The sequence below is a fragment of the Myxocyprinus asiaticus genome, chromosome 49, assembly GCF_019703515.2.
Source record: "Myxocyprinus asiaticus isolate MX2 ecotype Aquarium Trade chromosome 49, UBuf_Myxa_2, whole genome shotgun sequence".
Classification (NCBI taxonomy): Eukaryota; Metazoa; Chordata; class Actinopteri; order Cypriniformes; family Catostomidae; genus Myxocyprinus; species Myxocyprinus asiaticus.
Window position 1 is genome coordinate 8,055,972 of NC_059392.1, and position 15,357 is coordinate 8,071,328.

The 15,357-nt window shown below is 37.0% G+C and overlaps 1 pseudogene; it reads right to left on the minus strand.

The window, feature by feature from the left end:
* The window catches only part of LOC127438069 (disintegrin and metalloproteinase domain-containing protein 10-like), a 34,127-nt pseudogene that overhangs the window by 18,040 nt on the left and 730 nt on the right, over window positions 1-15,357 (minus strand).

The following is a 15,357-nucleotide window of genomic DNA, read 5'->3' on the forward strand; positions in this document are numbered from 1 at the left end:
AAGTAGTGGGAATTGGGCATTCCAAATTGGGGAGAAAAAGGGGATGAAAAAACAAAAAAACAAAACAAGGCATTTCCGTCCACAGAACTGCTGCTCACTGGATGTTTTTGTTTTTGGCACCATTCTGAGTAAACTCTAGAGACTGTTGTGTGTGAAAATCCCAGGAGATCAGCAGTTACAGAAATACTCAAACCAGCCCATCTGGCACCACAAATCATGCCACAGTCCAAATCACTGACCTAAAAAAATTTCCCCATTCTGATGGTTGATGTGAACATTAACTGAAACTCCTGACCCGTATCTACATGATTGTATGCACTGTAGCCACACAATTGGCTGATTAGATAATCACATGGATGATCGTTGGTGCCAGATGGGCTGGATTGAGTATTTCTGTAACTGCTGATCTCCTGGGATTTTCACACACAACAGTCTCTAGAATTTACTCCGAATGGTGCCTGTAACAAGGTTCATTTGTGGAGGAGGGAAAGGAGGAAGCGGGAGGCAAGGAATCCAACTCAAATGGTATTTTATGTCACGTTGGACACTGCGGGCTGCACAGACACACACACACGTGCAGGCTCGGCTCTCTCTCCCTCTCTGGGGTTTTGGGCAGCCTTTTATCTCCCCGCCTCTCACTGTGAACATAGAAATCACAATTATCAGTGATTAATTTCAGGTGAAAACCCTTACCACTTCCTTCTCCCCAGATGAACGCTCATCCACGCTGTCGCCTCCACAGTGCCAAAAACAAAAAACATCCAGTGAGTGGCAGTTCTGTGGATGGAAATGCCTTGTTGATGAAAGAGGTCATCAGAGAATGCCCAGATTGGTTCGAACTGACAAAGTCTACGGTAACTCAGATAACCGCTCTATACAATTGTGGTGAGAAGAATAGCATGGCACTGTTTTGGTGGCACGAGGGGGACCTACACAATATTAGGTAGGTGGTTTTAATGTTGTTGCTGATTGGTGTATACCATAATACTGAAATGCATATACCATGTACAATATCTTAGTACTATGGTACTTTTTGTACTTTGGTAATTGAAGATACTAAAAATACCATGGTATTACCAAGATACATGTCGAAAAAACATGTTAGTACCAACAAAATAACAAAATAATACGTAAAACAAATGTTGCATTATCTGCAAATGTTTCCATATATTCTGATGGCAGAAACATATTTGACATGAAGTGATGTTGTAAAACAATAATAAAAAAAACATCTCCAGCTGTGCAGAGAAAAATAAAAACATTGCGTAACAACCAAAAATAATACAAAGACCATGGAAACTACCCCTAGAGATTAATGGGTAAGTGAGGAGGGAGGCCCAGCACCCGGAACACAGCAATCTGGAAAACTCGTCAGATAAAATATAAATAAGGTTACTTAAACTTGTGGAAATCCTGGCTTTTATATAAAGCATACAAACGTTACATAATATTATGTTTTGTGCAGACGTCCGTTCAAGAACATTGTTTTGTACAGCCATAGTAAAGAACTTGGCAAAGGACCAGGTTTGACACACCACCCCACAATTTCACAGAAGTCTCCACTGGGATTGAGGAAAGAACATGCTGTGCCACCCAATTGGAGGAAATTATGTACCGAAGAAGGGCAAAACTTTAGAGAACAGGTATTATGGTCATCACTCTGAAGACGTCATGTTGTCGGTCACATGATGTAGAATCAAGGTTGTTGTAGTTCTTAATATTTCATTTAGATTTTATTTCTATTTTAAATTTGTCATTTTGATTTTGCTTTGTTTTTGTAAGTGTTCTATGATTGTTAGTTTTTCAGTGCTTTTAGCTTAAATTTGGTTTTAGTTTTTTATTTCGTTTTTATTTTATTTTCAGTTTTAATATTTTAGAGCAGCCAAAAGTAATGCATTAACCGATCATTTTTAAATATGTTTAGAGGTGGTAAATCTCTCACGGTCATCTAGTGTTATCTCTATCTAGTTGCATTTGCATGTTTAATGAAGGTGGATTGTAAAGGTTTCAAATTTTATAATACACTGTGTATCAGAAAGTATAATCAATATGTGGTAATTTTTATTTTATATAAGTTAGTTTTGAATCATGGAAACACATTTTAGTTTAGTTTTTACTATGGTGCCTTGATCCTGCCATGGCATAAAAATAAAAAATTAAAAAAGGTAATTCTAACATTAGGGCTTTTCACACTTGAAATTGTTAATCCAGTGTCATCCCACATTGCTTTAACTGGGGTTAAAAGCGGGGTTTTAAAAGACAATTACCCAGGGTTTAAGCACAGTATGAAAAGCCCTAATATATCTCGCAATTGTGACTTTATTTCTAGAAACTGCATAATTTCTCCCAATTTGGAATGCCCAATTCCCACTACTTAGTAGGTCCTCGTGGTGGCACAGTTACTCATCTCAATCCAGGTGGCGGAGGACAAGACTCAGCTGCCTCCGCTTCTGAGACAGTCAATCCACGCATCTTATCATGTGGCTTGCTGTGCATGACACCGCGAAGACTCACAGCATGTGGAGGCTCATGCTACTCTCCGCGATCCACGCACAACTTACCACGTGCCCCATTGAGGGTGAGAACTCCTAATCGTGACCACGAGGAGGTTACCCCATGTGACTCTACCCTCCCCAGCAACCGAGCCAATTTGGTTGCTTAGGAGACCTGGCTGGAGTCAGAAATTGCATAAATTTAATATAAAGTAAAAATTACAGAAAATAAAGTCAAATGCAAAATATAAATTGGAGATATTAAGTCACAATTAAGAGAAAAAGACTGAACTGCAAGATATTAAGTCACAGTTACGAGAAAAAAAACTGAATTGCGAGATATAGTCACAATTACTAGAAAAAAGTTGCAATTGCGAGATATACAGTCACAAAAACAAGAAAAAAAGTCATAATTGCGGGATTTAAAGTCACAATTATGAGAAAAAAGTGCCAATTGCGAGATATTAAGTCACAATAATGAAAAAAAGTCAGAATTGCGAGATATACTCACAATTACTAGAAAAAAGTTGCAATTGCGAGATATACAGTCACAAAAACAAGAAAAAAAGTCACAATTGCGGGATTTAAAGTCACAATTATGAGAAAAAAGTGCCAATTGTGAGATATTAAGTCACAATAATGAAAAAAAGTCAGAATTGCGAGATATACTCACAATTACTAGAAAAAAGTTGCAATTACGAGATATACAGTCACAAAAACAAGAAAAAAAGTCATAATGGCGGGATTTAAAGTCACAATTATGAGAAAAAAGTGCCAATTGCGAGATATTAAGTCACAATAATGAAAAAAAGTCAGAATTGCGAGATATACTCACAATTACAAGAAAAAGTGCCAAACGCGGGATATTAAGTCACAATTACGAAAAAAGCCAGAATTGCGAGATATAGTCACAATTACAAGAAATAAAGTCATTTGCAAAATATAAATTCACAATTACGAGAAATAAAGTTGCGATTGCAAGATTTAAAGTCACAGTTATGAGAAATAAAATAGCAATTACAAGATATAAAGTCAGAATTTCCTTTTTTATTTTTTTGTTTTTTTGTGGCAGGATCAAGGCACCATATATTCCAGTTATGTAAGTTTATATTCTTATTTCAGTTAACAAAAAACATTTTTGTTAATGATAAAAACACTGCTTTGAATAGGGTTCTTCAATACTCACCTGAGCAACAACAGCTTCAACACTTCCAAAGCGTTTATGAAAGCGGTGGTCTGCATGGAGGTGAAGAAGACAGCTAGTTTTGGACTGGTCGACCTTACGCTTTGACCTGGACACTGGTATCTGTTAAGGTCACAAGTCAGAGACATTTCACATTCCTACAACATTGAGAAGGCATTGAGTAAGGACGAGGGAAGGAGGTTCACATCTGTTTCTTCAATGTTGCCACCGAACAAGTGGAAATGATGTGCTGTAGTAAATATGAGCTTAAAATACAGCATAGCATATTATCTGATTAAAAAAGACTGGAAATTGTCCTTGAACCCATTTTGAGTAAATGACAACTAGGCCCTAATCCAACTCAGATCCTGAAACAATAGTCAGATCGATCAGATGGTAGTCCATAGCATACTATTCAAAATGTGCTAGAACAAAACATTACTGCCATTAAGGCACTGCAGAACATCCATAGGTCATAACATCTATTAAACTGAATTACATTGAGCAACATTACACAGTACTGACTCATTGTTGGCCATCTCCACTACAAACCATCTAAGGAACCTTTGAACATGTGATTTCAGAATTATTTCCAGACCATTTCTAGTACTTAATCTTAATGAATTATTTCACTATGTGAGGACACCCAGTATCCAAACCCTAACTCAGTCTGAGATTCTGGCGGTGGTCATGTCTGACCTCTTGGTGGTTTCGGAAAAGATGTTGCAGATGTTCAGCACCACAGAATCCAACATGACTGTCTCTCAAGCGAGCACCGTCTGTGGGTGTTTAAGAGCAGAGAACAATTAAGAGCAGAAAAACAAATTTTTGTGTCCATCTGCACTGTTTTTCAATTGTTTTACTATGTAAATATGCACTAGACTAGACGAACATCTTGGACCATTGCGCCACACCTCTGTATTTTTACCGTTTTGTTTATAGATGCCTTTCCAAATCAAAAACCACTTCTTCTTTACACTTTTAAAAACACGTCTCGAGACAACTGTGATCTGTAAAACCAAATACTTATCTTCAGTATCAGGTTTAACCCTAGCTAACGACAAATTAACAAACAGACCATTCTGACAAAGAAAGATTGCTAAAATCTTGGACCCCTTGTACAATCTTAAAATTATTAACGTATTACAAAACGAATGTGCTTGCTCAAGCGGGTATTGAGAAAAAAAAATTTCTGACCTCTGTTGAAAAACCACACTGTAACAACATCTTTACTGTTCGGCCAAAATGGGCGTCCCATGTCACTCGGACTGTGAAATAGATTTTGTTAGAGAACTTGAACAGACCAGACTCTTAGGCCTCATTAACCAAAACACTCTGCGTTTAGTAAACCTTTTATGTTAAGCTACTGTAACACGGCTTGTGTTGATGTGAGGGGATGCCATCCCCCTTTTTAAAAAAGAAAAAACAAAAAGCATCCCTCTGTAAATCCGCCATCCTCCCTTTCTATTCCCTTTAAATCAAGGGTCTTTAACAGGGGGTCCGCAACCCCCAGGGGGTCCGCAGTGGTACCACAGGGGGTCCGCAAATTATTGTTTGATCCAGCATTGGTATTTGTAATAATCACTCACTCACTTGCACATGAGCGACAGCGAGAGAGTGGAGTAGGAATTTTAGTCTATCCACATTTCAGGAGTGTACAGCCTGGACAAACCCTCCACATGACCACCGTTCATCACAAGCCGCTCAATGCATGACACACATCAGGTTTAGCAGAGCTGCAGTGGAGGGTAGCGTGAGTAAATGCGTCTGATTTGCGTCGGTCGCGCTGTGCGGTTGAACAGATGACAGCCTACAGTTTGTTTTTTATTAATAGTTGATTTTTGCTTTCAGAACAATAGCTTACTTGCCTGGTGTAAATAAATAGTTACCACTGAGATTAGTCATTGTTATTCTCATTACAAATTTTTACTCAATGAAATGAACAGTAATTTTGAAATATATGTATAAAATCGACCACTCACATGAGACGAAGACTCCATTTTAGTAACCTTATTAAAGTGGTTTTATTCTTCATTAAAGTGGTTTTATTCTCTGTTTTTCTTTCTGTCTGATTATCTGTCTGTCTGTCTATCTATCTGTCTGTCTTTTTCTTTTTCTTTTTCTTTTTTGGAGGAGGTTTGGCACAAGGATTAAAAAGGAAATTTAAAAATGTCACTTCATGTCAAAAATGTTGCAGACCCCTGCTGTCCTTGCTGAAAAGACCAGCTAAAACCAGCCTAAGCTGGTCAGTTATCTGGTTTCAGAGGGGGTTTGAACACTTTTTAGCTGGTCAGGCTGGGAGACCAGCTAGCCTCCCAGCTTAAACCAGCTTGGCCAGGCTGACCAGCTAAGACCACCCAGACCAACTAAGACCACATTGACCAGCTAGGATCAGCATGACCAACTAAGACCACGCTGAGCAGCTAAGATCAGCATGACCAGCCTGATGAGCTAACATCAGCATGACCAGCTAAAAAAGTGTTCAAAACCCTTTAAAACCAATCTGACCAACTACTGTATGACCAGGCTGGGTGACCAGCTAAAACCAGCCAACCACCTTAAGCTGGTTTTAGCTGGTCTTTTCAGCAGGGCAGCATTTAATGATTATTTCAATGGCTTTGCAATGTGAACATCATAAAGTATGTACATACAATAGTATTGAATACTGTAGCACCATACACGTTTTTATAGGCATAAAACGCAACACTCAATTTTATACAATATCTAACTGGGGTCCCGGCTCTGTCTCTGTAACCATAAAGGGGTCCTTGGCCTGAAAATGGTTGAAGAACCCTGCTTTAAATCAATTGTGTTATGTATGCAAATAAAATATTTGAAGTCTCTACGTATGCTAAATAACAGACTTTGAATAACGGCGATTTGCCGATCAGAATAACATTTTCTCATGAGCCTCATAGATTAAGACAGGTTTGGGGATGCCAAATATCAAGAGATGCAATCCCCCAATCAGAGCTTTACGCTTGCACAGTTATTCTGCTAGTGTTATGATTAATTTGCACAATCTGGCAACCACAAGCATGCAAGCTCTCTCTCCATTGCGAAAAGTTAGCCGGTGTTGTGCCGAAGTCTAACTCCCCGCCAGATTCTTACTCCCCGCTATCTGATTGGTCCCTATTCCTAAAGTCCAAGCCTTACCCCAACCAAAGTAGGGAGTCATTGGTCCCTATCCCTAAAGGCCAGACCTACATCTACCCCTAATCATAATCATACTAAGGAGTCAAAATTTGGCACGCCACTAGTGTTTTGAAAACACGCCTTCAAAAATGGCAAAGAGAACAGTTCAAGGAAATATTTTGACTTTCTTAAAAAAGATGAAAATGGAAGATATTTCTATTACAAATGTTTTAGGACATTTTCAGTGACTTAATAACGCTTTGTCTATAGATCTACTTTCTTACACCACTGTTTAAGATCCTGCATAGAAACAGCCTCCAGTACTAGTTCAGTTATTGGAGTAGAAAAGATGCATTTGCGTGACTGTGAGCAAACAAGAGAGAGAGAGAGAAACAAACTTTTTTGTGATTTTAAGTGGATTCTTCCAACAAAATTCATCATAAAATACAATAACAGAGGGTAACAGGTTCAGATTATGGCCACATATAGCATTTAGCTTTGTATTAGTGCCATGAATGCAGAATGTAAACATGATAAATTACACATTATTTACTGTATATATATCACTTTCAAAAATCATTGAGTGGTTGTAACAGCTTCTTTTACTGATCTAATGTGGATTTCATACATAGAATATGGCAGAAAGCAGATTTATTTATAGATATAGGCCTACACAGCATGACAGCTGCAGTGACAGCTCTGCCTGTTCCATAATGCTTTTCAATACAAGACTGATTGGAAAATAAAGACAAGCCTAATGTTTTCGAAATCATTTGTTTATTTATTTACTACATGTTCCATCCATCAAAACTTTATTTTAGAAGGTTATATGAAGTTTATAAGAATAGTATTGTAATATGGTATGAAATAGAGTATATGGCAAGTCCCTATCATGTGGGCTGAGAGGTATACATAATGGAATTCTTCTAATGTCCATTTTTAACATGACAAATCATACGAGCAGCCTCCCCCTTTCTGAATGCATGTTAACACATGCTATATGAGAGTACAGCCCTTTAGTGTTTCAGATTGAGTAATTTAGTGTAAAAGGGACATGAATGACAATTCTTTCTAAAGACATTTTTAAATAAAGAGAACCCATCAATATTTCTCTAAATGTGCACAGTTTTTTAATAAACATTTGTAACCCCATAACATTTCTAGAATAAAACAGTGGCGAAATATCGAAGCTGGAGTATTACACTTTTAACATACCTAACCATCCTACTTAAATATGTTTTTTACAAATCAAACATTGAATGTTTTAATGGCCATTCTGATAAGAACCAACTATCTTTCTCTTTGTATTCTTATTATTTGAGTATCAAAGTTAACCTTGAAATTTCAGTTGGATAAACCTAAGACTCCTTTAAAAGTTATAATACTCCTAAAACCTTTTCCGCAAATGATGTTCCTGAAAAAACAAGTTGATAATGCTGATTTACTATTCTACTTAAAAAGAAAGCTGATGCAGCCTTAAAACATTTTCATTGAAACTTCTAGCAGCTACAGTTGTATCAGGACGATATTTGGTCTAGTTGTACTGATTGTTTGCGGACTGATGTATGCTGACCCAAACCAGACACAACAATGTAGGGCAACATAGACAGTGACCTTAAAGCTCAAGGTAAATGATTCTCAAAACCCATGGGAAAAGTTTTGCATGACAAATTATTTCAAACTCTGTATACAGACCCTGTTTAAAAATTACACAAGAACTAAATCAGATTAAACATTAATTTGAAATTGTTTGCTGAAAAAATACAAGCTTTTTCTAGAATGCCATGCATAGTCACATGATTTACATCCACAAAACTTGGTTAAGTTTGACCTACAAGTGTGTATAAAATGAATGGGAGGTTGTTCCTCTAACTTTAAACAACGTGATTGTATCACACCATTCTGGTGCGTGGGAGTCGACCAATAGGAATCCTTCATGTAAATAAGTCCCACATCTGGTCTCGGATCATGCTTTGGATTATGATCATATTAGTTTCTATAAACACAGTGGATGGTGGAGTTGTTCCTGGATCTGTGGCTATGGGTAGAGAGGAGCATGTGAGAAGCATGGGTAAAAGTCGGGCATTGACCCACTGATGGAATTACTTCCAGATTTTGGCTTCATCCTGCATGCCTCTCTTTCAAGTAGTTGCACATGTGGAGACCAGGGCAAAAAGGTTTCAGGGGTTGTTTAAGAAAAATATGAATTAATTTATTGAGAAACAATCCACACCGGAGGGAGGCGGAAATTAAAATGAATTATTTTTCCAAGAAAACACTTGTGGAATCAAAGACCACATGACTAATCTGAGGGACAGATTTTGTAGTTTTGTTTTTTATCTAAACAACATGTAATTTATTAATCTGGCAGGCGCTATAAAAGCATTCAAGGTATACATTTGATCATTTTGTGGTTTCCTTGGGAATCAAATCCATGACTTGGTATTCCTAGTGCAACACTCTGTCAGTTGAGCTAAAAGTAAAGATAAACTAAGATATGGCAAAGAATTGATAATGAAATTCAATCGCAATGACTTGGCAATTGCAGTCCAATTTGATTGTTTACGTTTGTGTTGCTCAGGCGGTTGGTGCTGACTGGTTATTTCCTTTGCACAGCAGTAAAATCTAATCAAAGCTGCCCCTCTTCCTGTTAATTTTACCATCCAGATGGCAAAATAACTGCTGGATTGTTCAGAAAGACATAAATCACATATAAGCAATAGATTCGATTTGTAAACTCAACATTTAATCACTAAGCGATTTGAACAAGAAATCCGTTAATTGCTGCAAATGACAGTTCCTTATCCCCCCCCCAAAAAAAACCCTGTAGTCAAAAAGTCTGAGACCACAAGTGAAAATGCTTCTTTTTTGCATTTTTTGAATTTCATACAAATTTAGGGTTACACACTGTCTACCCCGGGTGCGTCACGATCTGCAATGGCATAAGGCAGTCTACAGTGGAAGCACTAAAGCGAACATTCTAAACCGTTTATTTGTCTTGTTGGCAGGAGTAGCGCCAGGGTGTGCAGCACAAAATGGAACAGGTTTGCTTCAATGATTTAAATGGTATCTATTTGCCTTTGACACAATGCAATGCAACTCTCGCATCCAGTGTAGACAGAGTGTTAGGGTTATACAGGCTGTAAATTCGGCAATAGAAGGTTGAAAGTTTTGCTGGAATCAGTCTGTACTTACCAAAAATTTTACTACTGCCCCCAGTGGCCGAAGCTGGAGGTGTTATTGAACGTATGGGCAGATGTGAGCTCCAGTTTCCAGGTGAAATGTCCACAGAGTGGCACCAAAAGCGAGTTGTATTTTTTGCTATAAATAATGCCATACAGTCAACAGGACTGCATATTTTACCTAAACCCTAACTCTTAACCTAACCGTCAGTAAAGAAAACATTTAATTCTAGAATGAAAATGCAAACTCCGAATTGCACTTACCATTGTTTATGTGAACGCAATTACTTCCTGGTTCCCACGGGATGAAAAAAACGTGTTTCGAAGGTTACTCGCACAACGCGCTATGAGTAGCGCTAAAGCGTGATCATGTTTGAATGGGAGCTGCCGCTTGTCAGTAATTCGACTGAATGGGATTGATTTCAGGGTACATGAATTAAGCACCTAAAAATTACATAGTGCACCTTGCAAAACATGTCATACAGTCTACTGATGAACTTTCAATGTATATGAATAACTAGTATGGCTTCTGGAGCCATGGGAAATGCCCTAGAGTAACCTTGTTGCCACGTGGGCATGGTGTGACTGTAGCCACGAGATCACATGACCAACAATATCCACAGAATATACAGACACATATACATCTTTCTGGCAATGTTTAACTCATGCGTGTTATACAGAGAGAGGGTTTTTTTACCCTAGAAAGAAGAAAGAAATAAAAAGACATTGAAAACACTGATAATTGCATCAAAATTATGTTTTTGCAACAGCTCTCACGTGTATACAGTCGGTTACAATAGTAAAAATGCTTTTAATTAGTGTTTTTCTAATTTAATACAAAATTTTAATTACAAATTATATTATAAGCATTACAATTCATTTGAACCGTAATGACAGCATGCACGTAACAATGGAGTTAACATGATCAGTGTCACAAATTAGCTTAAATTGGATTTGTTACCTTGAAAAGGTAGAGAATCTTAAATATCATAACTTTTATCTTTGTTTTAAATGTTTCAAAATCCTAAAACTGTCTGTTTATTTCAAGATATCAGGAAAATCTATTTTTTGATGTTACCTTACAGTACATGACAGACATCTTTAATCCTGGTGGTCTTGCCCAGACATGGTACTTAAAATAATGAATGGGGGCCAATTTTTGAACATTGAAAAATGCTCACTTTTCCAAAAGTATAGCCACAAGACATAAACGATATGGATGTAAACATTATTTTAGTGGGATAAAAGCACTTACTAACTTAATAACCTCTGTGTAGTTACAGCCAATTTTACAACTTTGTTGTCATTATGATGTAATGTCAACAAATCCTAAAACCCTTAAATGACTGTAAAAATTACAATTTAAACAACTTTACAGCTCAAATAATACATGACTTTTAACAGAAGAATTAATGCAAGTGCTTTTATAAAATTATAAGCTTTCATTTCTGCCTTTAAACCCTCCAAAAATCCTTCGACTCTAAGTCACTGTAACCTCCATTTTTTGCATTTTTTTTTTTTTTTAAAGAAAAAGAGGAATCGAAATCTAAATGCATTTTTGTGGTAATTAACATTACACCACAAAGGCTGTCGATTGAGCTTAACTTGTATTGAACCCGGAATATTCGCACTGCTCCTATTAACAGAGCATTGAACTGCAGTAAAAAAAAAAAAAAAAAAAAGCACACTGTGCATGTTAAATCAAACAGAAATCGAATAGAATTGCAACAACGCCACCTTTAGAAGTACAAGTCTCACTTTCAAAACTGTCATAACGCTCCAGTATTTGAGCTAATTTGAGGTTTCTCCTAGACCAAAGAACTGTGAACATAACTAAGCATTTAAAGTCAACATGTGATTACTTATATAAAACATAATCCATAAAGAAATTATGCAATTAATGTCCTAGGTCCATACCTTGGAATATTTTTATTCTGAAATACCACATGCATTCAGCAGGGGGCAGTAAGCAAAACTCCAGCTGTACAGACAACACGCAGCTGTATAGACAACAAACCAAACTCAGGCTTGCTTGACACTAGCGACAGCACAAGATGAGAACACGTTTTTGCGTTCAAACATAGCTGAACACAACAGAGTGCAATTCCGAATGCAGGGATCTCGAGAAGTGTTCTCAAGTTTTAAACTACGCTTAATCATTGATCGCAACCAAACTGAGACACTCCAAAAGCGTCCGTCTGACACATCTGTACATTGACGCATCCTTTGAAAAGCACTTATAATAAATCTGTCTTGGACAGACTTACGAATTCAGTTGCAAAAGGGATTGCTGTGGACTGTAGGCCATTTATAGGCTTATGTTAAAATGGAAATAAACAATATTGCCTTCTAAAACCACTTTTTGTGTTGTCTTATCAATTTACTCATCTGCCACAATAATGTAATGCGTATTAATTATCTGAATTATTCATTTTATAATATTATATTTATAATTATTTAAATATAACTCTTTATAATTATTTTATTATTTTAATTTCATTAATTATTTATTGAATTATTGTTATTTGGGGTGCTTTCTCAGCAAATATATATGTGTGTGTGTGTGTGTGTGTGTGTGTGTGTGTGTGATAAATTCGATTAATTAATTGGCATATAATGTAATTAATTCAATTAAAAATTTTAACAGAGTGACTATTTGCACCCAGGTGTAAATAACACTTGCCAAACAGTGTTGCTTCAGTGATGTGGGGCATAATACCAGTGCACTTTTTTGACCCAGGTTCGATTCCGCATTTGCCGCACTCTTTTCCCCAATCTGTTTCCTGTATCCTCTCTCAATATTTTCTTTAATACTACTTATAATAATTCATAAAAATTAGTATAAAGGTAGTTTCACTATAGTAATATAGTAAAAAACATGTAGTAACCATGTTTATTGGTGAATGCCATAGTTTAATGCACTTATTGCTATTACTACAGTAATAAGGTGTTTATATAATAACCATGTTTAATTTTGTGGTTACTATAATTTTACTACAAAATACCATAGTAATACTATGGGTACTGTGGTAAAACCATGGTTATTTTTGGTAAATGAAGGGTTAGGTTTAGGGGTAGGGATGGGTGTAGGAAGTCTGTGGGACTTTAAATAAACACAATGAAAAAGCTGCAGTGATGCCCCTATACTGTTAGTATTTAATTAGGGGTGCAAATAGTATCTGTAACTATTTGCACCATGGGGCAAACAGCATCTACCATTATATGTACCAGGCTTGGGGTGCAAATAATATTTGCCACTATTTGCACTAGGGTGTAAAAATCATCTATCTTTATTTGCACCAGGGTCTGCACCACATCTGCCAAATTGTAATCGACTGACAGCCCTATCCACCCTAAACATTTTGACAGCTGTAAATCTGTCAGTGGGCTCGACGTAGAATGTGCCATTAGCTGTTGTGATGGAACCTTCAGCAGACCCTCAAGAACAGAACCTTCAAATGATGATTCACTCTCATCTATGAGACAAAGCAGAGACCAGTTTTATTGTAGAAATGTTATTGTGACATTTGGTCAAAGAGCTTGTGACTATTGTAACTGTGATTTGTCAACTAAAGGCAGGTTCACACTGCGATTTTGGCCATGAATTTGCCGTCAGAGGCAAACTTTGGGAAATGTAAAATATGTATTTTGTCGTAGGGCAAAATCAGCCATCTTTGTTTGCTTAGTATCACATGTTCACAAATGGCAGAATTATTGCTCTGCGATAGCCTCCAACAAAGTTCTGACAATGTCCGAAATTTTGCGAAGCAGTTGTGTAGACAGCCAAATGCCGTCACTTCAGTCAACACTGTCAACTGGGACAACTGGTACCAAAGTCTTGGTTAAAATGTGTATCGTACAGTCTGACATAATGTTGCAGTGTGCCATGAATTTTACCCAAGATCTCACTGGCATCATATCGTACAGTCTGACAAATAACTATTGTAAAGGGATGTAAAAATACCACAGTGTGCACTCGACCTAAGACGTGTTCCTGGATCAACACATTTTTGCTGATCCTGAAACAACATTCCTGTCAAATAAACATAGACATAACCTTAGTCCCAACCCTAACCCTAACCCATGATTTCCTCCTAAAATTTTGAAGGAAATTTTGGGTTTATAAGAAAGTTTTTCCAGCCCTAAGACCATCCCTAAATTCTGATTGTTTGATAGTGATGTTGTTCAAGAACATGTCCTACTTGGCAAAATAACAGTGACCAAACTCATGGTCATCTTGGTGACAATGTGATCATATTGATACCATTGTAAATTTATATAGGAAATTGCTCAAACTATAAATGGTTTAACACGTTCCACCTTCTAGTACTCTTGAGTATATGTGAGAGAGATTCCCCATCTGAGTTTCATCTTCTGACTGGATCTTGAAATCTTCTGTAAAGCCATCAACATCTTGTTTGAAACGCAAGTGAAATAAACTGCAACAACCCAGTTTCAAAAAGTTATACAAGAAAGTGCTAAACTCATGTGTGGTCATCGTGCAGATGTCTGAACATCTTAAGTCAGTTCAGTTTAGTGCATTTGAAAGGCTTTGAAGTCTAGATGAAGCTCTTGATTACGCAGATGAGTTTTCCGTTTGATGCGCTGGTGTTGTTGTTTTAGGAGCTCTCTGTCATAAGACAGACCTTCATAGTGTTTTATGTACTAGCTGATGTCTTGTAAAGCTTTTGCAAAATAAAGAAACAACAACAATCAGTTCAAATGAAAGAACTGGCTATCAAAAAGTCTATCCATTATGTCTTTTTCCTAACCGTCTAGAGTAAAATACACATGAACATTTCATCAGAAGCTTATATCCAAAGCAAAATGGATAAAAAGGCTGTAGGCTATCGTCCAGAAAAGTCCACCCCCAAGCCTCAATGTGTTCTGGTTCCAATATATGGCTCGAGTCCCTCCTTCAATGTAAATCTATTGGATATTCCACCTGTTTAATGGTCTGCTAGATGAAATTCAATAGTCGAAACCTCCTTAGAATAGTAGTAGCACATCTGTCCTCCACAAGCCACACAATCTGATGTATCAGTCACTTTCTAAGTACAAATGTTGCATATTACAAGCTGATGTTTAATACTTATGGTTAAGGGTTTGCTCCAATCCCTAACTCTAAATATGACCAATAGAATCAGTAAAACTTGCCTTAGCATGCACCACTAACTTCTATTTAAGCACCAATGATTGAAGTTGTTACTTATTTCTGCATTTGAGAGAACAGTTTTTGAGAAGACAAGTTCAGTCAAGAGATCCTGTGCAAACTATTCCAAAATAGTTTCAATAATCTAGACAAATTTCCTTTCTGTGGGGTCAAATAAACTCCACCATCTGCAAGACAAAATGCATCAATGAA